Below are 22,671 nucleotides of genomic sequence, written 5' to 3'. Positions count from 1 at the left end.
GGCCTTCGGCTTCAGGAAATAGGCCCCTCTTCTGGTCACTCATAGGCCCGAGGGAGAATAGACATACACTAGTTTCCGAATTATGTGAGTCAATAGTATTTTACAACACAGCTTGGTCCTAAATGTGAAAAAAAAAACAATCTGGAAAAGAAAGGAAAGTTGCTGTTCATGTAGTTGTAGTTATAGTTGCTGTCCATGGTTCAAGTCAAGAGAGGGCGCAGACTAGTGCCCGCTCGGGAACTAGTTCCCGCAAAACACGCCCGCGCGATCACTATAGACTATTATAACACACCTCTTGCTCGATCTGTATTCTGGTTGGCTGAAAAACGGTCACGTGGGATGAACTAATATAGGCTAGTGATTGCGCGCGCGTGTTTTGCGGGAATAGTACCAGAGCGGGCAATAGTCTTTGAATATAGTGCTTGCGGTAACAGCGCCCTCTCTTGACTTGAACCGTGGTGAACAACTACAAAACTCCTTTTTCTGTTCTTGACCGAGCTGTGTTATAAAACACATATTGACTGGCATAATTCGGTAACTAGTGTACGTCTATTCCCCCTCGGGCCTGTGAGTGACCAGAAGAGGGCCTATATTTCCCTCGCCTTCGGCCTTCAGGAAATAGGTCGCTCTTCTGGTCACTCAAAGTCCCTCGTGGGAAAAGACGTATACTAGTTACCTCGTTGCCAGTCAATATGTGTATATTAGATCATCCCACGTGACTGTGTTTCAGCCAACCAGAACACAGAACCAGCAAGAGGTGTGTTATAATATTATTTATTATCAAACACAAATCACCTCTCATATCCACTACAACAAATAAATATTAAATTATTCAATACTATACCTAAATACATACATTTTGAAAGACATTATTTTCCTCTTGTAGAAATATCCCCCTAAAAATCTTCTGAAGAATTTCGCAGAAACCAAAAATGAATTGACACATTGGTACCGCCATCACGCACCATGGAGCCCCAATAATGTAAACGTGTGTGGATCAAATGAAAACTCACGGAACCCATCATATTATGCTATAGAACTACTCGATGAAACACTAAAAACAGGATGTAGTATTGAACACTTTCAGTTTCAAACAGGGGCTAAATGTGAACAATGCGCCTATTCATTCTGAGGTTAATTGAACCTGGGTTTATGTGGGGGTTTTCGTCACAATAACCTATGGTATTTTCTGCGAACATGATAAAGAAAGTTCCACTATTCATTAGGTTTTGCGCAATATTTTGTCAGTCATACCTGCTGCAAAGCCATAGATCTGGGCCAATTTCATAGAGCTGCTTAAGCACAAAAGTTTACTTGAGCTAAAAGAATCTTTGCTTAGTAAAGTTAATGAATACTGGTCAAGACTCCACTCAATTTTTGTATTATTTAATTAAGTAAAAAACAGCTATATACTAGTCACAATCAATGTATATTGCATGGAATTTGGGGCATTAAAGTCACCTGGAAGTGGTATTTTGTCAAAATATGTATTTTGATGAGTGAAATGTGAATAAACAGGGGAAGCTAAACGAACGCACCCTGAGTAACGAAAGCTTTCAATTTCTGCGATATTATTGGTCTGCTTCAAAGTGACGTAGTCTGTCAGCTACATACACTAGTAGTTACGAAGGTGCGTTCGACCATGAATATATAAAACTTCATTGCATTTCAAGACATTTATTTACATTCCAACAGATATAACAAAGAACGACGTTGGGGAGAATTGGAAGTTGGCATTACCAGAAAAGCCAAAAGCTCAAATAATTTGGTGCCGTGTGGTCGCATTCATGTCTAAACAACTTCTCTCCATTATACACCGATACAACAAATAACGACGACACAAACGTGTGTTTACTTTCATCTGCCGTCCGTCCTGGTTTATACGGCGTCTTTTTCGGAGTGAATAATGCGACTACCATGGGCAAGCCTCTTAAAGGCCCTGTCACGCCTTGACGTTTCGCCATGCAGCGTATGCCGACGTATGAAAAAAATTTGCGAATACGCTGGCGCGTACGTCGAATAAGTTAAGGGTAAGTTTGGTAAGTAAAGGTATGTACGTTTTAAAATAATGCGAGTGCTATTTTGTAGCCACAATAATTATATGTTGAATACAACAATACATATAACAATTACGAAACTGTGAAAGGCACTGGACACTTTTGACTGGTAAACTTTTTGAAGTAACGTAGTTTTTGAGAAAGAAGTAATTTCTGAGTAAAATATTTGATTAGATTTATATTTCGAGACACGCATTAAGCGTGAGACTCACGCATTAATTTTGTTTGGGCTCTGTCTCACGCTCACACGTTTACATCAACCATTTCCTCACGCATTGGAGCCAGACAGGGAAAAAATAAAAATGAACGACTACGTATTGCCAAATCGCGCTCGTGTGTACAAAAAAAAACTCAATCTACAAAGTTTGCACAATCTTCAGATTGCACGCAGTTATTCAAAATCATCAGCTTGAGCTGCCGTACAAACAGGGCAAATTTGCATACTGCGCACGCCTTTGCTCTCCCCAGCAGGTTCAGCTAAAATTCGGCAGAGCGTAAAACGCTTATTGCGCAAAAGTTTTCGTTCAATGCGCTCCAATAGCGAAGACACAACAGGCAGAAGTAGTGAGCGGAGGATTTTGGACATCTTTTGTAGTAGATTTTTTTTTTTTTTTTTTTTTTTGGGGGGGGGGGGGGGAATACATACATTACATTTACATTTGTTTATTTTCATATCCCACAGGTACCATCGCCTGCTGTTCGTAAAGGACGAGACCCCAGAAGAAAGAGCAACTGCGCCAAGAAGGGCGCCGGGCGCAAAGCACTGCATCTCAAGTTTCCCCAGTTGGTAGATACGGCAACCGAATTCATCACACAACAGAGCTACGCAGCCGACTCTAGGCGGAGAACGAGGGTAGGGCGTTCCTGCGGGACCTCTATGCCATCTCTGAAACGACATCTGGAAAGAGAACTTCCCGGACTCTCCATCAGTGTAGCTACCTGCCAGCGCCTTATGGTTGCCCCGGACAAGAAGAGGAAGTCGGCAGATAATTACAAAGAGCTGATTCAAGCAAAGGTGGCTATGAAGCAAAACAATGAACGGTCCTTCCACATTGATTCGCACTACTGCAGCTCTAGGGTAAAATATAGGATGGAGTTTGCGGCACAATATGCAGATGAGGTTGGAGTGCTATCTTGTGACTGCATGAACAAAGTACGGATCGGCTCGATGGCCGTCAGCAGATACAACCAAATCTCGCGGTTTCACATGATACAAGACGCCCCTAACTATCCAGACCACGAATTCCCTGTAGGAGACGGATATCTCATAACACCTTGCGGGTACATGACACTCAAATGTGGGTCAACTTCAGAAGTCAAAGACGAGCTCGGCCGAAACCACCTATACACCCGGACCATTACAAGTAGTCAACCGTGCCCAGAAATTCCATAAAATGACAATCCAGGAACACATCAATGATTTGCTGCCAATCGTTGAAAGTGAATGTATCGCACACGGTCAAACGGGCATTGTTCTGATTGTGGATGGCGGTCCAGACTGGAGTGATGCATCCTGGACAGTGCTTCTCTTCCTCTCTCGGCTACTTCGGAAGGTGAACCTTGACTTCATCTGTTTGACCAAGTATGCGCCGAAAAACTCTGCGCTAAACCCGATCGAGCATGGATGGTCCCCGCTAAGCAAGATGCTTACATCTGTCAAACTGAAGAGCACCCTTGATGGAAAAAACCTGCCCCCAAGTTCGCAAAATACTCTAAGGCCGTGTCCGAAACGGCGACTTCGGCTACAGCTACGGCTAGGGCGCGCGCGTCTGCCTATTCTTCAACACTGACAGACGCGCTGATCTAGACGTAGCTGTAGCCGAAGTTGTCGTTTCGGACACGGCCTAACAGCGCATGAGAAGAGGAACAAAGAAGCGACCTTGTTCGACAACGCCATGGTTGACCTCAAGGCATTCTAGGATGGTCAGACATTTGATGGTTTTCGCATCTCCTCTTCCCACCACCCCTGCAATCACCCACCCGAGCCATTCAATGACTATGAAACAATCCACCCAATAGTGTCATCGGGCTCCAAAGCCAAATTCTTGGTAAACGCAGACATTTATGAGGAAATGTCATTTTGCTCTTAAGCACGTTTACAAGCGACCCAGAGGACTCTCACTTGTAAAGTGCTTGGATTTGAACTGTAGTTTTTGTTCCACACACCCAGTGAGTGCTGTCAAATCGGTTGGAGAAATTCGGAAGAATCGCGGGATCATGCTGCTGCCGAAGGAATCGCCAACACAACCTCAGCACTACATGACATATCTTGAACTCACTGCCTTGTCCAACGACCTGGTAAACCTAGAGACAATGCTGTCATACGTGGAAAAAGATCTTGGGAAATGCCCTGACTGTCCTTGCTATTATTTTTCCTCAAAGGCAGACAAGAGAAGACATTCTTCAATCTTTCATTAAAGTTTGGACCGATAAGTAGTTTTTATTATGCAAAAGATCGCCCGACTGGGGTTTCTTTTCAGCTTTTAAAAGGAAGGTACACGTTTGGTAATTACTTCAAAAAACAAATGTTAACTTAAAAGCTGTCTTGGCATCGAGCATTGGAGAATTTGTTATGCGATAATTCCAGACAGCGCTGATCAAATGCGCATGTCAATATACTAAGAAAAAGTAAAACAAAAGAGAGGGAGCAGTATTACTAATAATACAAATGCAAAAATTACACGTATTGATATTATTTTCTTTATTATTAAATTTATATACTCCTATTGTAGTCATATCATATATATTTACTACAAATAGACTCTCATATATCTACTCTGACTGCCAATCAATTCTTTTTAATGTGTGTCTGTAACTGTAAAGAAGACAACAATCATAAGAAAGAATAAAAAAGCCGCAGTCGAGAATAATAACAGCAAATGATTGTGTTGTTGTTTTGTTTTGTTTTCATCAACAGTCTATGGTTGTGGTATCTATTCATTTGGTTGAAAAGCTAAATCTCAACATTTTGAAGAAAACAAATGAGACGTAAACTTAATTCAGTACTTATAAACAGTAACAGAAACGACTAAAACAAATTCGTCCGTCTTAGCATTGTGAATTCAGAGAGTAAAATTCGTCCGTCTTAGCATTGTGAATTCAGAGAGTAAAATATCCTAATGGTATACTCAGTTTGGAGGAATCGGAACATGTTTATGAACCGTCTCTTCAACGACGCAATGATGGTATATCGTTTTAATAGCTAAATTTGCTGTTCAGTGGCCGATTTTGACCGATCAAAAAATGAATTATAGAATACTTTGGTAGACAAGAGCGATTCGAGACATCTCAAATAACAATATTTTGGGCTTATCATTCATCATCATAATTTGTTAATGGATCAGTAGAACATTTATTGGAGCAGCCAGGCAGCTGTCACTAATCCGATAATCCCTTGCATCGTAATCCCACGCACAAATCTTGCCTTTTGTTAAATTGCTCTTTCCGCGGTCACCCATCCACGACCAAGTTGACCCAGCCTGTGGGAACAGATATTCGTGACTCCATTGTTCGTATGCAAGGCTGTAAATACCCTGTATTACCTCGGGTGTTTTTTTAAAAAGCCCCCGAGTTACTGCTTGTTTAATTTTTAATTCGTCCCTAAGTTAAGAGCACGCTGAAACACGCTGACATACGTCGTTGTAAGGCGAGGTCGTCGAGAGAAACTTTGTGCCTACACAAAAGTTACCTGCGCCAGCGTGTGGCTCATAAGTTCCGCATAAGTTGTAGGTATGTTATACGATCGTTGACACACGTTCACGTACGTTACTTGTTAGTTAATCATAAGTCAACAAACGTCAAGATAATGTCTAGCGTACCCAAAACTTATTTTTAACCTATAAGTAACGTGTTTTGAACCTACGTCGAACGTATTTGACGTGTTCCGGACGAATGTCAGTCACTTCGTACCCAAGTAACTTCGTATCGGTCGTCGGGGTCGGGAGAATTGTCGAACCCAAGTCACTTCGTACCCAAGTCACTTCGTACCCAATCCACTTCGTACCCAAGTCACTTCGTACCCAAGTCACTTCGTACCCAATCCACTTCGTTCCCAAGTCACTTCGTACCTAATCCACTTCGTACCCTAGTCACGTCGTACCCACGTCACTTCGTACCCAATCCACTTCGTACCCAAGTCACTTCGTACCCAATTCACTTCGTACCCAATCCACTTCGTACCCAAGTCACTTCGTACCTAATCCACTTCGTACCCTAGTCACGTCGTACCCAAGTCACTTCGTACCTAATCCACTTCATACCCAAGTCACTTCGTACCCAATCCACTTCGTACCCAAGTCACTTCGTACCTAATCCACTTCGTACCCAAGTCACTTCGTACCCAATCCACTTCGTACCCAAGTCACTTCGTACCCAAGTCACGTCGTACCCATGTCACTTCGTACCCAAATCACTTCGTGTCCAAGTCATACGTGAATGAATTGTACGGTTGTTGAGACAATTCAGTTTAGACGAAGGGAACGATTTGAAACAAACCAAAGTTGGGGATTCGTTTTTGTTATCAGCACTGATCAGTAAATAAAACATTTCACTTTTTAGGAAGGTTTTTATAAAAACAAACGTAATTTACGGAGGAAAAGCTCGTGTGAAATATGCTCTCAATGCGTACCATTCTCTGTCGGACAACTCGAAAACGGAGCCCATGACTCCATGAGAAAATCGCGTCAAAGTGAAGAAAATTAACTCACCAATAATAATTAATAACTGGACACTTTTTTTAACAAAGGTTAGTGAGGAACATTTAATTACCGTGAAATATAGTCAGTGTCGATGAGGCCTCGATATCAAATTCGTGGGAAATTACTTCTTTCTCGAAAACTATGGCACTTCAGAGGGTGCTGTTTCTCACAATGTTTTATACTATCACCCTCTCCCCAGTACTCGTAATCAAGAAAGTTTTTTTTTTGATAATAATTATTTAGAGTAACAGCCAATAGTGTCCACTGCCTTTAAATCACAACAATAATTTTTTTATAAAGTAAAAATGATTTTTAGTTGCTCACCCATTACGAAGGCTAGAGTCGATGTCAACCAAGTCATTTTGAAGGCATATGATAAAAACTGTACAAATAATGCCTTTTTATACCATCAGGCACAACAAATAACGAAAACCGCACTGTCGATTTCAAAAACGGAACATTGTTTTCAAGTTCATGGAATTATTGATGTTAAACAGAAAAAACAAAAATCGGGCTCCGTCACAGCTGGTCCCTGGATAAAAATAGACACTGGCTTTACATGCCCAATGATCAGTAACGAATCCATTGTCTGCTTCAAAGTAAGGTAGTTAGTCAGCTACATACATGTACACCATCGACCATGAATATAATATAAAACTTCACTTCATTTCATTTCAAGTCATTTATTTCCATTCCAACAATCATAACCAGACAAGCCAAACCTTGTGGTAGTCATGCCCATAGAAACAAACAAAAACATGCACATTCAAGCAATCGCACAACATCGTCCAAAGGCCCCTTCGTGTATCGCAGGTTATATTATAAAATAGCAAACCTGTAAACATTTAGGCTCAATCGGTCGTCGGAGTCGGGAGAATTGTCGTACCCAAGTCACTTCGTACCCAAGTCACTTCGTACCCAAGTCATTTCGTACCCATAAACTGACAAACCTGTAGAAGTTTGAGATCGAACAACCATCATCTGGGTCACGAGGAAATAGTGAAAACCGATTGCAAATTTTGCATTGCATCGATGCCCAAATAAAAATGAATAAAACGCTTACTGAGCGTAAAAAATCCAAACGCGAACTTAGATTGCTTGTTTCTCATCAAATATGACATTTCGGACAGAAATATTTCAAGGGATGTTTTCTACTATCATCTTCATTTATAGACCGTGTAAGTTTAATGTAAATCTGTGATCTCACGATTTTTTTTTCTTACCAATTGTGTAACGTTCCTTTAAACTGAGGATTAATTATTGTTAAGGGCTGGGCAGTGGGTGCTACTATGAGAGGGTAAATGAAGCTTCTTCATCAGCCAGGGCTTGATGTTGTATGGTAAAGAATTATTGGGACAATCTATACTAATAAAGGCGTAACCCGCGCCATCTTGGATTGAAAATTAGAAGGTCCAGTGGCATGGCATCATTGTGGAATCCAACACGGTTGTATCGTTACAGACGTCGGGTTGCAAGTCTTCAAAACCCTAAACCGAACTCCCTCTTACGAGTTGTCTGATTGGCTGGAGTCACGAGCGATATCTCCTTACATGTGTGGTTGTCTGGTTTTGATATGGGCCACCTGTTGGTCGAAGGGGGAAGCCGTAGGCTGCGCACAGAGTCACCTCTGTGGTTGTCTGGTTTTGATATGGCAAACCTGTTGGTCTAAGGGGGGAGCTGTAGGCTGCACACAGAGCCACCTCTTTAGGTTTGAAGTAGGTGGCAACCTCGGACTCCCATTAACATTCCAGAGTGACTCATTGATGTTTCGCAGAGGGGTAAATGGCATTGTGTATATACCATTTTGTACAGGGGGGTTTAATTTCAAAAATTTTAAAAAACATTAGGCTTTAATACATGCATCTGTTACATATGTGTTTATTACAATTAAGTCACCCATGTAGGCCTACCCAACTTTCCAGCATTTTTTAAACGCATCAAACAGCAACCCGTTGTGAAACTTTGTTTGTTCCATTTAACTCTGCACCATTAGTGGTACAGTCCATATGTCACCCCCACACACAGAACGTATACACGCAAAAGTTGAAACATTTTCAAAAAGAAAGTAAATGCAAATATCTGCAAATATTGCAAAGGTATTTGTGACATCACAAATTTGCAAAGATATTTGCGACATCGCAAATATTTGCAAAGATATTATTTGCAAAGATATTTGCGACATCGCAAATGTTTGCAAAGATATTTGCGACATCGCAAATAATATTTGCAAAGATATTTTCAAAGATATTTGCGTCATCGCAAATATTTGCAAAGGTATTTGCAAAGATATTTGCGACATCGCAAACATTTGCAAAGATATTTGCGATGTGCGATGTCCCTTCAGGGCCACCATAGTTACATGATATAACGATGTACTACATTCTTGATAATTTTTTTCTAATGAAGCACAAAGTGCAATACTGAAATTCTGACAAAATGTAACGCATTTTAGCGACTTTTATGCAGTTTACGTGTCTTTTTCCCCTAACTCACCTGAGACAATCACCGTTTTCAAGATGATTCGGTTTCTATTTAGTTGCAAATATTTGTGGTCAGTGATCTTTATAGTATATCATAATGTCCTGGCAAGGAAATTGTGTAAGTCGTTGAGGAAAACATTTAATTTCCATAAAGATTGAAAACGAACATGATTTCCTCATGTCTTTGTGCTTAAAACTGGGCATGTATACACCTCAGCAGTGGCGCGCGGTGCTCAACACCTGTGCGCCCGGTGCGCGCCTGGATTTGTCTCGCTCTATGTATGTGTGATGGGTATGTGCGTGCGTGCGTGTGTTTGAGTGCGTGCCATTATAGGTTGTCATAATATCGAAGTCTTAAAGGAACACGTTGCCTTGGATCGGACGAGTTGGTCAAAACAAAAGCATTTGTAACCGTTTTTTTATAAAATGCATATGGTTGGAAAGATGTTTTAAAAGTAGAATACAATGATCCACACAAGTTTGCCTCGAAATTGCGTGGTTTTCCTTCTACTGTGCGAACTAACATGGTCGGCCATTTATGGGAGTCAAAATTTTGACCCCCATAAATGGCCGACGTGTTAGTCGACGAGGTAAAAGGAAAACCACGCAATTTCGAGGCATATTTGTGTGGATCATTGTATTCTACTTTCACAACATCTTTCTACCCATATGCATTTAATAAAAAACGGTTACAAACGCTTTTCAAAGACCAACTCGACCGATCCAAGGCAACGTGTTCCTTTAAAATAATGTCGAAGTCTTCGCACGTATCCACCAACAAGGCGCTGAGTGTATAAAAAACTTTCAGAAAGATATAGGTTATTGAAGTGATGAATTCTGAGACCCAATTAACACGTTATAAGGGGTACAATGTGCTACGGCGCATTTAGCAGCCACAGCCAGGAACACCGGGGCGAACCCCTTCTCTTTTCGAAAAAGTGCACTTGGATCTTTTACATGCGTTACACAACGCATGGGACCAACGGCTTAACGTCCCATCTGAAGGACGAAGCAATGGTTAAGTGCCTTGCTTAAGTGCCTTGTTTGGAGATTCGAACCCACACTCTGCTAATAGGAAACACCAAAGTTTGAATTTTGTGCTCTTTTATAACCGCTCGGCCACGACACTCCCACTATATGCTTATGATGTAGGGGACAACCCAACAAAATTGTTGCTTGGTTTTAAATGGACACGTTGCCTCGGATCGGGCGAGTTGGTCTTTGAAAAGCGCTTGAAACCGTTTGTTATCAGGTGCATTTGGTTAGATCGATTAAAAAAATATGTAGTATAAGGATCCGCACAAATAATATGCCTCGAAATTGCCCGGTTTCCCTTTTACTTTGCGAACTTTGTATCTATTTGTTTATAACGCATCCAGTAGATTGTGGTTTCAAATAAATTAGCCTTACCGTTACCGTACCGAACTGACACGGTCGGTCATTTTGTGGAGCCAAAATTTTGGACTCCAGGTCTTCAGGCTTGGGTTTTAAGTCTTTTGATTACTGATGAGTGACTCGAGAAATGACCTGCTCAAAAAAATACGTTACTTCAGTGGGAGCCGTTTCTCACAATGTTTTTTGTACTAATCAACATCTCCCATAGGGTGCTTTTTGTAACACCGTACAAAACACAATATCCACCGATTTACATTAAATATTGAGGATAATGATATCGTACATGAAATAATTAGTTGCTGAGTTGCTGTAGTTTTTGAGAAAAGAGTAAAACAATGTCATGAAAATACGTTTTACATGCTAACATAATTTTCGTTTCATGATCACTGAGACGAACATTGTTTTCATGACATTGTTTTACTCATTTCTCAAAAACTACAGCACCTCAGCAAGTAATATTTTCAGAGAAGCTTTCTACTATCATGATTTTCAAACTATGTAAGTTTAATGTAAATCTGTGGACATTGTGTTTTTTGTTCTACAAAAAGTACATTGACCCTCTAACAAATAAGTTGATATGCTAACAATCATTTTGAGTATCCACCAATAGTGTTCAGTCTTGGTTTAACATTAGTTGCCGTGAAGGCCATGAGTAGAATGTGGGTAAGTTTTTAACAGTGTCCTCGGCCTTTGGCTGAAGGCCTATCTATACCTGGACCGAGCAGGGCTGATAGGATATCCCATTCAAACTACGATTTCACCATTCAACTTAAAGTTGTTTCTCTACTACCCTTTTACACATAATGAAACTGAACGATTGGCTAGAAATTTCAAGGGAACTACCTTTTTCTCTAAAACTACGTTACTTCGGAGGGAGCCGTTTCTCACAATGTTTTATACTATCAACATCTCTCTATTGCTCGTAAATTGTTTTGCTAACAATCGTGTCCATTGCCGTGTTGCCGTGAAGCCCATGAGCATAATGAGGGCCATTTTTTTTACAGTGTCCGCGGCCTTGGCTGAAGGCCTATCTATACCTGGAATGAGCAGGGATGATAGGATATCTATTGGTAATTACTCAAAATAATTATTAGCATAAAACCTTTCTTGGTGACGCGTAATGGGGAGAGGTTGATGGTATAAAACATTGTGAGAAACGGCTCCCTCTGAAGTGCCATAGTTTTCAAGAAAGAAGTAATTTTCCACGAATTTGATTTCGAGACCTCATATTTAGAACTTGAGGTCTCGAAATCAACCATCTAAACGCACACAACTTCGTGTGACAAGGGTATTTTTTTCTTTCATTATTATCTCGCAACTTCGATGACCGATTATTATTTTATTATTGTATGCATATGTTAATATACACCAACTGTGAAGGCTAGTCTTTGACAATTACCAATAGTGTCCACTGCCTTTATGAGTCAATTCATTTCTCAACTTGTCACATTTTATAACTATTTTTACAAAATATACAGACATACTTTAGTGCTTGCAACATTATCAAATACAATGCCAGTTTGCTCAGTTAACAAGTAATAAATGTGTCACTAAAGTGATTTTTTTAATTGGGAAATGTTTTTATAAATGTTTTCAGCAATGTTTTGTTGCACACCATGCTATCCTTTAGTATGGAACTACATTTATTTTCAAGTTGAATTATTTACTTAATTTTTTGTTTAATAAATCGACAGTTTGAGTGTCTCCAGTCAAGTGTAGATTAGTTAGAGTGTAGATTCGATAAACTGGAATACGTCAAAGAAATATATGAATCTTGCTTCACACATTCAAGGCCCTCCATGGATTTTCTACATTACAGATCTGCTGCTAAAACTATATTATATACGGAACTTGAGACAAGGCCTTAGATTTTCATCTTCATTACACATATCTACGTTCCCAGAACTCGTCTGGCAAGTTACGGAGATAGACCGTGCCTTTTCCAGCTGCGCACCGCGTCTCTGGAATTCCTTGCCAGACGAGCTGAGGGACGGACACGCCCGATCTGTCAACATTCAAACACAACCTCAAGACCTATCTGTGTTCAATCTGCCAGAACTTGCTAGCAACCGGCACCTTAAAAATGCTATGTTGTTGTTACTATTATTATAACAACAAAGCAGTGAATATCGGGTTGGTCGGGTTGGTATAGTTGTATTATTTCCTTAACCCACATGACCCAGGTATGTAAACACCAAGCTACCGGATTGCGTGGATTTCCTGGGATAATTCTTGAAAACTGAAACTTCCCGGTCTTCTTTCTATAATTGGTTCTTGGCTATATGATACAGTGATTAAGCTTGCCTTTCTGAGAGACATTCACACAATCAAATGAAATGAAATGTTTGGGGACGGGATTCTTTTCTATGATTTGCAAAGGCTTTCAAGTGAAGGCATGGCACAGTTTCTGATTTTTGACTAAAAACTTAACTTCACAAAACTCTCATTATATCTAAAACTTTGGTTGATTTACTAGGTCCGCATTGATGAAATTCCTTCAGTAGCCTGTTCGGTATCATTTGAAACCATAAAATCACCTAAAGTTGTTTGACCCCCAAATCCCAAAATTTGCCCGTGCCGGCATGGCAGATTTTTCAGTTTTTTGAATAAAAACTCAACTTCACAAAATTCTCAATGTATCTCAACATTGATGAAATGTCTTCAGTTGTCTGTTCTGTGTAATTTTAAACCATAAAATCATCGAAAAATGTTTGACCCAAAATCTGGAAATTTGTCCATGCCGGCATGGCACATTTTGCTTATTTTGGACAAGTATACCTTGGTCGGGGGTAGGGTTAATAACCCCGGGTTAAACGTTTTCCCCGGGAAATGGCAGCTACGGAGAGTTACCAAATTGTGATAGTGAGAACGTTTGCTTGGCCGGCGGTGGGGTTCAAAACTCACGGGATTTTCCCGTAGTATGAAAAGGGCTTTAGTCGAACAAAATGAACCGGAAAATACATCAACAGCTATATAAGTAGGTCAGGGCCGCAAAGGTAAAATCATTATACTCGCTGTATGCATTGTAACGAAAGACATGCGCGATTAGACGCGATTATACAAAACACACAAATACTACGAAAGTACATGACCGACGGGCAGAGAATCACTGTCATGTTAAAGTCACCTGGAAATAGAATTTTGTTTCTTTCAAACATAAGAGTGTATGCTTACGAACAATAAAACAATTTTTTGAGTAATTTTTTGTCACGATTTATATGTTTAAAAAATATATAAAGTTGTTTGGGGGCTGACTCCGCCTACCCCTTTTGTGACGTCAATCGAGGCAGACTTTGCGAATAATAAACACACGTGCAAAGTACATGTACGTTCAAGTCGTGAGTTGGTACATTTCAAAAAGTGTTTTTCTGCATTCAGCAGCAAAACACCTGGTCGGCATTGCCGAAAAAGAAAAAAAAAAAATGAAACTTACAAACTCACGACTTGGTCCGTACATGTACTTTGCAATTGTGTTTACTCTACGCATTACAGGAAAGGTCTGCCTCGATTGACGTCACGAACAGCGCCCTCTCGGGTCGGGGTCTACTTTTAAATTTGTAAATAACATAAGAACTGATTTTTTAAAACCTTAGTTAACTGTTTATTCACATTCCACTCATCAAAACACATATGACAAAGTGACAAAAGCTTTATTTTGAAAAAATACCACTTCCAGGTGACTTTAATGCAATTACTAATTGAATGGAAGGACAATATTTGAGATCAAGCAATAATATATTGGTTATGCCTACATGTATATTGGCTGAGTCCCTAAGCTGACGAAAACTACCAATGGGTGAGCAGAACAGATTAACTTAAAGGGTTTGGGTACTTTTGGTGACACAACACACAATGTCCACAGTATTAGTAACTTTAGACTAACACGGTTTGAAGTAAATGGTACTAGAAAGCTTCCCTTAAAATATTACTTACTTAAGTGCTGTAGTTTTGTTTAGAATTGAGGGGGAAAAAAATACCAGGCAACCTTTTTTTAGCATATTAAACGTTAGGCCCTACCAGTAATAGGTTTTTTTCCGTCTCAGGCAGACAACAACTATTTTAGCACGTATAGAGCAATATCATAGAGAAAATATCAAAAAAGATTTGACAATGATGAACAAAGATGTTACCTTGAAGATTATGAAAAAAACTTCCACAAAAGTTCCTATTTTGCAAAACATAAGTGAACATTAAAAAAAAAGATTGTTACAACATAATATCCGTTTATACCGATACTTCCCTTGTGTAAGTTTAATGTAAATCTATGGACATTTTGAAAAAGTACCCGTGAAGCTATGGTGCAGTCTTTACCATTTTAAAAGCTATTAAAACCAAATAGGCCAAAATATGCCTGATCATGAGCCAATTTCATAGATCTGCTTAAGCACAAAATTTGCTTAAAGCCATTATACACTTTCGGAACAGAAAAAAGTTCACAGATTTACAAATAACATACAAGGTTTACAGAAGGTAATGGTGAAAGACTTCTCTTGAAATATTATTCCATAAAACGCTTTACTTTTTGAGAAAACCTTAAAACAATTATCAATTCTCGATATCGAGAATTACGGATTTATTTTAAACGAAAGTGATGACACGGTTTCCCGTTATTTTCTCCCGACTCCGATGACCGATTGAGCCTAAATTTTCACAGGTGTGTTATTTGATATATAAGTTGTGATACACGAAGTGTGGGCCTTTTGGAGAATACTGTTTACCGAAAGTGTCCAATGGCTTTAAGCACGGAAATAGCTTGCTTACTTAATTATTGCCCCAAAATCCATGCAATATACACTGATTATGACTGGTATTTTAGCTGATTTTTACTAAGCATAACAATTGAGTGGAGTCTTGGCCAGTAATCTGATTTAGTAAGCAAAGATTCGTTTAGATTTAAGTATATTTTGTGCAGCTCAAAAGCAGCTCTATGAAATTGGCCCAGATCTATGGCTGTGCACTGACAAAATATTGCACAAAACCTCATAAATAGTGGAACTTTCTTTTTCATGTTTGCAGAAAATAGGGACCACCTGTATGTTATTGTGACGAAAAAGAAACCACAGAAACCCAGGTTCAATTAACCTCAGAATGAATAGGCACATTCTTCACATTTTTTGGCCCCTTTTTGAAACTGAAAGCGTTCAATGCTATGTCTGTTTTTTGTAGCATATTATGATGGGTTCCGTGAGTTTTCATTTGATCCACATATACGTTTTCATTATTGGGACTCGATGGTGTGTGATGCGGTACCAATGTGTCAATTCATTTTTGGTTTCTGCGAAATAATTCTTCAGAAGATTTTTAGGGGGATATAGTGGAAAATAATGTGTTTCAAAATGTATGTATTTAGGCCTATTATTGAATGATTTAATATTTATTTGTTGTATTGGATGTGAGAGGTGATTTGTGTTTAATAATAAATAATATTTATGAGTCAGTTCAGGTAAATAATTGACATAGTTGCTCACGGTCAAAAAATGATTTTTTTTTATACTTTGTGGGTGGAAGGGCCTTGGGGTGCAAGTAAACAAAATTGCATTTTCAATTCTATATATAGCCCGTTGCCATGGTAACGGCTCATTTTGTTTTTTGGCCATTTTAGGCCGATTTTGGGGTCTGAAAAACTGGTTTTTAGCTCATATTTACAACTCCACCCCACCAAAATGCAAAATTATTTCAAAAAACCTTTTATATCACTACAAAGTATTATCCTTGGCCTTCCTTGAGAAAAAAAATTATTGCTTTAAATATTACCCTTGTGCTATTTTTGCATCATGCATTACAGTATGTTTTTAGAACTTGCAAAATCGACATTTTTACCCTATTTTTGGACCCCAAAATGTCAACTTGCCAGGGGTCTCAGAAAATGTTCCTTTCGGCTGTGATTAGGGCCAACATTGGTCTTTCCATATCTGGTGTCAAAAACTTGGGCAATTGTATCCTGTTGTGACAGTACTGCCTCAAAACTATACTTTTTTCCCAAAAACGTGAAAAATGCCTTTTTAAGGGTCTTTTCACATAATATCGACATACGTGTCCATGGTAAAAAAAAAAAGGAATATTTTTCTTATACTTTGTGGATGGTAGGGACTTGGGGTCCAAATAAACAGCATTTACATTTCAAATCATAATATAACACGTTGCCATGGTAACAGTTCATTTGTGTTTAGGCCACTTTAGGCCGATTTTGGGGTCTGAAAAACTGTTTTTTTTAGTTAATATTTACAACTCCACCCCACAAAAAAACAAAAATATTTCATAAAACCTTTTACATCACTACAAAGTATCATCCTTGGTTTTACTTGAGACAAAAAAATATTGCTATAAGTTTTACCCTTGTGCCATTTTTAGAACGTGCATTAGAATATGTTTTTTTGAACTTGCAAAATCAACATTTTTACCATATTTTTTGCCCTCAAAATTTCATTTTTGTCAGGGGTCTCAGAATATTTTCCTTTCGGGTTTGATCAGGGCCAAAATTTGTCTTTTTATTTCTGGTAAGAAAAACTCGGGCAATTGTATCCTGATGTAACAGAACTGTCTCAAAAATAAACCCTTTTCCCCCAAAACATAGAGAAATGCATTTTGAAATATTTGCTTCATTTTGAATTTATAACATTAAGAAGTTAGTAATAATTCCATCAATCTGGCAGCTTTTCATAAGCACTCTGTAGGCTTAGTGCATTACCAAACATTGATCAGGACTTGTTGATGACCTAAATCTTAGAATTTGCCCCGCCCCGGCCCCGGCCCAATCATATTTCTTGACATTGCATAAAAAAAAAAAAGTTTTGTGAACAGCACCTCTTTTTTGAAAGTCACATTTTTTAATTCCCCTTGCACATAAAGAAAGTTTGTATTGTCTTAATTGTTTATTGGTTCTCAGAATATTTCCTTTTTGGTTGTGATTGGGCTATCATTATGGTTTGCATGTCTGCGGGGGAGAAACACTTTCGTTTATTGTATCCTGTTGTGACACTTCTGCCTCAAACATGGTAATTTTTCCAAAAACAATAAAAATGCATTTTGAAGTTATCCCTTAGTTTGAATTGATAAAAAACAAAAACGAGCATGCCTGTTAAAAAAATATGGCACCGTTTCCATGCTCTTTAGGTAACATATAAAAAGTTTTAACCATGCTTTGCCACTGAGAGTTCTTGTTTTGTCATGACTACTTTACCTAGTTGTACAGGTATGATTCACATTGCAAGAAGAGAAGTAGTGCGAAGAGCATTCTTTACTATTCTTGTTTATACATGGCCTTATAACAGTCTTCTTGGTCCCCTGCCCGCTACCAAACTAAACATTTTCATCCCTATCAGAACAAAGAGGCTCTAAAAGTGAGCAAGTACTGTGTCCAAAGTATCTAAATGGCCATTCACCTTCTTTGGCCTTCTGTAAGCAGTTCCCCCATCCATGGTGGGGTTCCTTGCAATTGTACTGTTGCAAACAATAAAAGAGTTGGTTTATTTAACGTGATAAACAATTCAGCAGGTAATGTTTGACAATGTTTTTTGTTGATAGTTCTCAGAGACATATATAATAATTATGAACTAGTAAGATAGTGAATGGAAAAAATAATCAAACTAGCCTGAATAAACTTTTGTCACTGCAAATGCATCTTACTTATTTATGTTGAGCAGGTGCAAGTATTTACAACTTCTTTCAATGTTGTTTCATTAAAGGAACACGTTGCCTTGGATCGGTCGAGTTGGTCTTTGAAAAGCGTTTGTAAACGTTTATTACAAAATGCATATGATTAGAAATATATTTTAAAAGTAGAATATAATGATCCACACAAGTATCACTCAAAAACATCTTTCTAACCATGCATTTTATAACAAGCGGTTACAAACGCATTTCAAAGACCAACTTGACCGATCCCAGGCAACGTGTTCCTTTTAAATGATCTCTTACGCTCATCTTGCAAATCGTTAGTATCATTGTTTTTAATAAGATCTTGGCAAACTTTTCCAACACTTTTAAGCGGGCTTTTTAATTTCCCACATTTGTGTTGGACATGATTGGATGCTCCAAACCATCTGCCTCAAGCACAGAAACTACATTGTTTATGATCTCTATCTCTATGAAAAGTTTTACATTTGGTAGCAGGCAGGGACCAAGGTGAGTAGGCCCTGTATTAAAGACAACTTGTAAAGAATGCTAATCGCACTCTACTTGCAATGGGAATCATACCTGTACAATAGGTAAAGTAGCCAAATCAAGAACTCTCAGTGGCAAAGCATTGGTTTTGGTTTGGTTGGATACCATTATGTTTAAATAAAAACTTTGTATTCATTACTCAAAGGGCATGGAAACAGTGCCAGATTTTTAACAAGCATGCATTGTTTTTGGAAAAATTACTATACTTAAGGCATGATCAGTCACAACAAGATACAATAAACACAGTGTTTCTACCCAGAAGACATGAAAACACCAATAACAACCGAAAGGGAACACTTTCAAAAAAAGAGGCGCTATTCACAAAACATTGTTTTATGCAATGTCAAGAAATATGATTGGGGCTGGGCCGGGCAAACTCTCAAATTAAGGTCATCAACAGTTCCTGATCAATGTTGGGTAATCCACTAAGCCTATAGAGTGCTTAGGAAAAGCTGCAAGATTGATATAATTATTACTTTTTAATGTTAGAAATTCAATATGAAGAAAAAACAATTCAAAATGCATTGTTCTGTTTGGGGAAAAAAGTCTATTTTTGAGACAGCACTGTTAACATCAGGATACACTTGCCCAAGTTGTTCTTACCAGAAATAAAAAGACAAATTTTGGCCCTGATCAGACCCGAAAGGAAAATATTCTGAGACCCATGAAAAAAATGAAATTTTGAGGGCAAAAAATATGGTAAAAATGTTGATTTTGCAAGTTCAAAAAAACATATTCTAATGCACGTTCTAAAAATAGCACAATGATAAAATTTATAGCAATATTTTTTTGTCTCAAGTAAAGCCAAGGATGATACTTTGTATAGTGATGTAAAAGGTTTTATGAAATATTTTTGTTTTTTGGTGGGGTGGAGTTGTAAATATTAACTAAAAAAAACAGTTTTTCAGACCCCAAAATCGGCCTAAAGTGGCCTAAACACAAATGAACTGTTACCATGGCAACGTGTTATATTATGATTTGAAATGTAAATGCTGTTTATTTGGACCCCAAGTCCCTACCATCCACAAAGTATAAGAAAAATATTCCTTTTTTTTTTACCGTGGACACGTATTTCGATATTATGTGAAAAGACCCTTAAAAAGGCATTTTTCACGTTTTGGGGAAAAAAGTATAGTTTTGAGGCGGTACTGTCACAACAGGATACAATTGCCCAAGTTTTTGACACCAGATATGGAAAGACCAATGTTGGCCCTAATTACAGCCGAAAGGAAAATTTTCTGAGACCCCTGGCAAGTTGAAATTTTGGGGTCCAAAAATAGGGTAAAAATGTCGATTTTGCAAGTTCCAAAAACATACTGTAATGCATGATGCAAAAATAGCACAAGGCGGATATTTAAAGCAATAATTTTTTTTCTCAAGGAAGGCCAAGGATGATACTTTGTAGTGATATAAAAGGTTTTTTGAAATAATTTTGCATTTTGGTGGGGTGGAGTTGTAAATATGAGCTAAAAACCAGTTTTTCAGACCCCAAAATCGGCCTAAAATGGCCAAAAAACAAAATGAGCCGTAACCATGGCAACGGGCTATATATAGAATTGAAAATGCAATTTTGTTTACTCGCACCCCAAGGCCCTTCCACCCACAAAGTATAAAAAAAATTCATTTTTTGACCGTGAGCAACTATGTCAATTATTTACCTGAACTGACTCTTATAACACACCTCTTGCTGGTTCTGTGTTCTGGTTGGCTGCAACACAGTCACGTGGGATGATCTAATATACACATCTTGGCTGGCAACGAGGTAACTAGTATACGTCTTTTCCCCCCGAGGGACTTTGAGTGACCAGATTACAGGCCTGAGCGGGAATAGACGTACACTAGAGTGAATCGCATGCAGTGCTCCATTTTTAACCGTGGGTGATACCTGACCTTAGATTTTTAACAAGAGACGTCAAGGAATCTTTGGTCAGGGAACCAGACTAGGTTGCGTAGCCCGATTTGGGTTTTCCCTTTTTAGCATCCGTGATTCCAAGAACTTGAGAAGAGGGTTTCATTTTTGAAATCGTCAGTGCGATTTCCGCTTGCTGTTGTGCCTGGTGGTATAAGAAGGAAATTATTTGTGCAGTTGTGACTATATACCTTCAAGATGACGTGGTGGACATCGACGCTAGCTTTCCTCATGGGTGAGCATCACAAAATAATTGTTACTTTATAAACAAATAATTGTTGTAATTTAAAATTTGCCTGAGTCAGCAAATATCAAACCAATGTCATTTGGTTTGAAATAATGGCAGGACAAATTCTGTATCATGTCACAAATTGTTCGATTGTTATGAATTAAAACTTACAGTAGGACTATCTGTTTTGCCTAGTAGTAGATATCTTGTTTTTAAAATAAGTGAAAAGTGGTGCTAGAATACGGAAAGTTTTCCAAATGGCAAACCTTTCCCTGCTATTGTTTTTTCCATATAGTTGCAGAATTATAAAGAGTTCTTTATAATTATCTCATCTTCCAAAGTGGCGTTTAAATTGAGGATTAGTTATTGTTAAAGGGGGGAGTTGGGAAGCACTTCAATAAATTGAAAAGTACCCAATTCAATCAGGGCGGGAAGAGGGACTAGCAGAGGAGGGACTGCTGGGAAGTGGGTGCTACTGTGTGGGTAGTTGGACTGGCAGATGGCTTCTTCGTCAGCACAGGGCTTAATGTTGTATGGTTAAAGGCAGTGGATACTATTGGTAGTTGTCATAGACTAGCCTTCACAGTTGGTGTATCTCAACATATGCATACAAAAAAAAACTGTGAAAATTTGAGCTCAATCGGTCATCGAACTTGCGAGATAATAATGAAAGAAAAAACACCCTTGTCACACGAAGTTGTGTGCGTTATAGATGGTTGATTTCGAGACCTCAAGTTCTAAATCTGAGGTCTCAAAACCAAATTTATGGAAATTACCTCTTTCTTGTAAACTATGGCACTTCAGAGGGAGCCGTTTCTCAAAATGTTTTATACCATCAACCTCTCCCCATTGCTCGTCACCAAGAAAGGTTTTATGAAAATAATTATTTTGAGTAATTACCAATAGTGTCCACTGCCTTTAAAGAACCTTTGAAACAATGTTTATTATTTTAGTAATGTTGTACTATACAGGGCGTCTCAAAAAAAAAACTATACACTTTTGAAACGGCTGCCAATGATTCTGGGGGAAGAGGTTTATGTGAATGGATAGCTTATGGACTCAACTTTCATGTTTCCATCTTCTTGTGGTGAAGCCAGCTCCTAAGCTTTCCTCACAGTTGTCTCCATATTCATTGTTAACCCCCCTCGTTTTTCTGTTTGCTTGCTGACCCCCCCCCCTATCTCTCTCTCTCTCTCTCTCCGTACATGTTTTTACATTTGTTCATCAAGTGTTGTGGTGGTATTTAGCCTTCGAGGAAGACTCTGTTGTTAGGGTTCAAACACCAGGGCATTAACCTTTTATTTGCAAAATACAAAGAATAATAAATCAATTAACGGTAGTAACTTTTATAAGTGACATGAACGAGATTTCAGGTAGCATCAAGTTGAATTGTCTTTGGGTAGATTATTATACAAAAGGGAAATTGCCATTTAAAGCAACATTATGTGTAAACAATGTTTGAAGTTAAATAGATCTATACAAAAAACGCAAGAAAAGCAAATTCAAATTCAGACTATTAATGCATTCAATTTATTTTCTTGCACACATTATTTCGTTTTCAGTCACTCTAGTTCATTTAATATGCATTCAGAAATTTGACCATTCCAATCAATTGTTTATGTACATACTATTTACACATGGTGAAATTGAATGATTGGCAAGAAATTCGAAATACCTCTATCTTAAAAACTACGTTACTTCGGAGGGAGCCGCTTCTCGCAATGTTTTATACTATCAACAT

General features: G+C 38.5%; 1 protein-coding gene and 1 pseudogene across 1 annotated transcript in view; one reads left to right on the top strand and one right to left on the bottom strand.

The window, feature by feature from the left end:
* Nucleotides 1–20,605, bottom strand: part of LOC139941199 (cytochrome P450 3A24-like) — a 63,539-nt gene extending 42,934 nt beyond the window's left edge. The window contains exon 1 of the transcript XR_011786564.1: nucleotides 20,474–20,605. The gene's annotated coding sequence lies outside the window, so the exon portion shown is untranslated. The remainder of the gene's footprint in view (nucleotides 1–20,473) is intronic.
* Nucleotides 20,606–20,812: 207 nt separating this feature from the next.
* Nucleotides 20,813–22,671, top strand: part of LOC139940332 (uncharacterized) — an 18,107-nt pseudogene continuing 16,248 nt past the window's right edge.

The sequence above is a fragment of the Asterias amurensis genome, chromosome 8 (assembly GCF_032118995.1).
Source record: "Asterias amurensis chromosome 8, ASM3211899v1".
Lineage (NCBI taxonomy): Eukaryota > Metazoa > Echinodermata > Asteroidea > Forcipulatida > Asteriidae > Asterias > Asterias amurensis.
The sequence above is the reverse complement of the archived record's forward strand: the minus strand, read 5'-3'. Positions and strand labels throughout refer to the sequence as shown.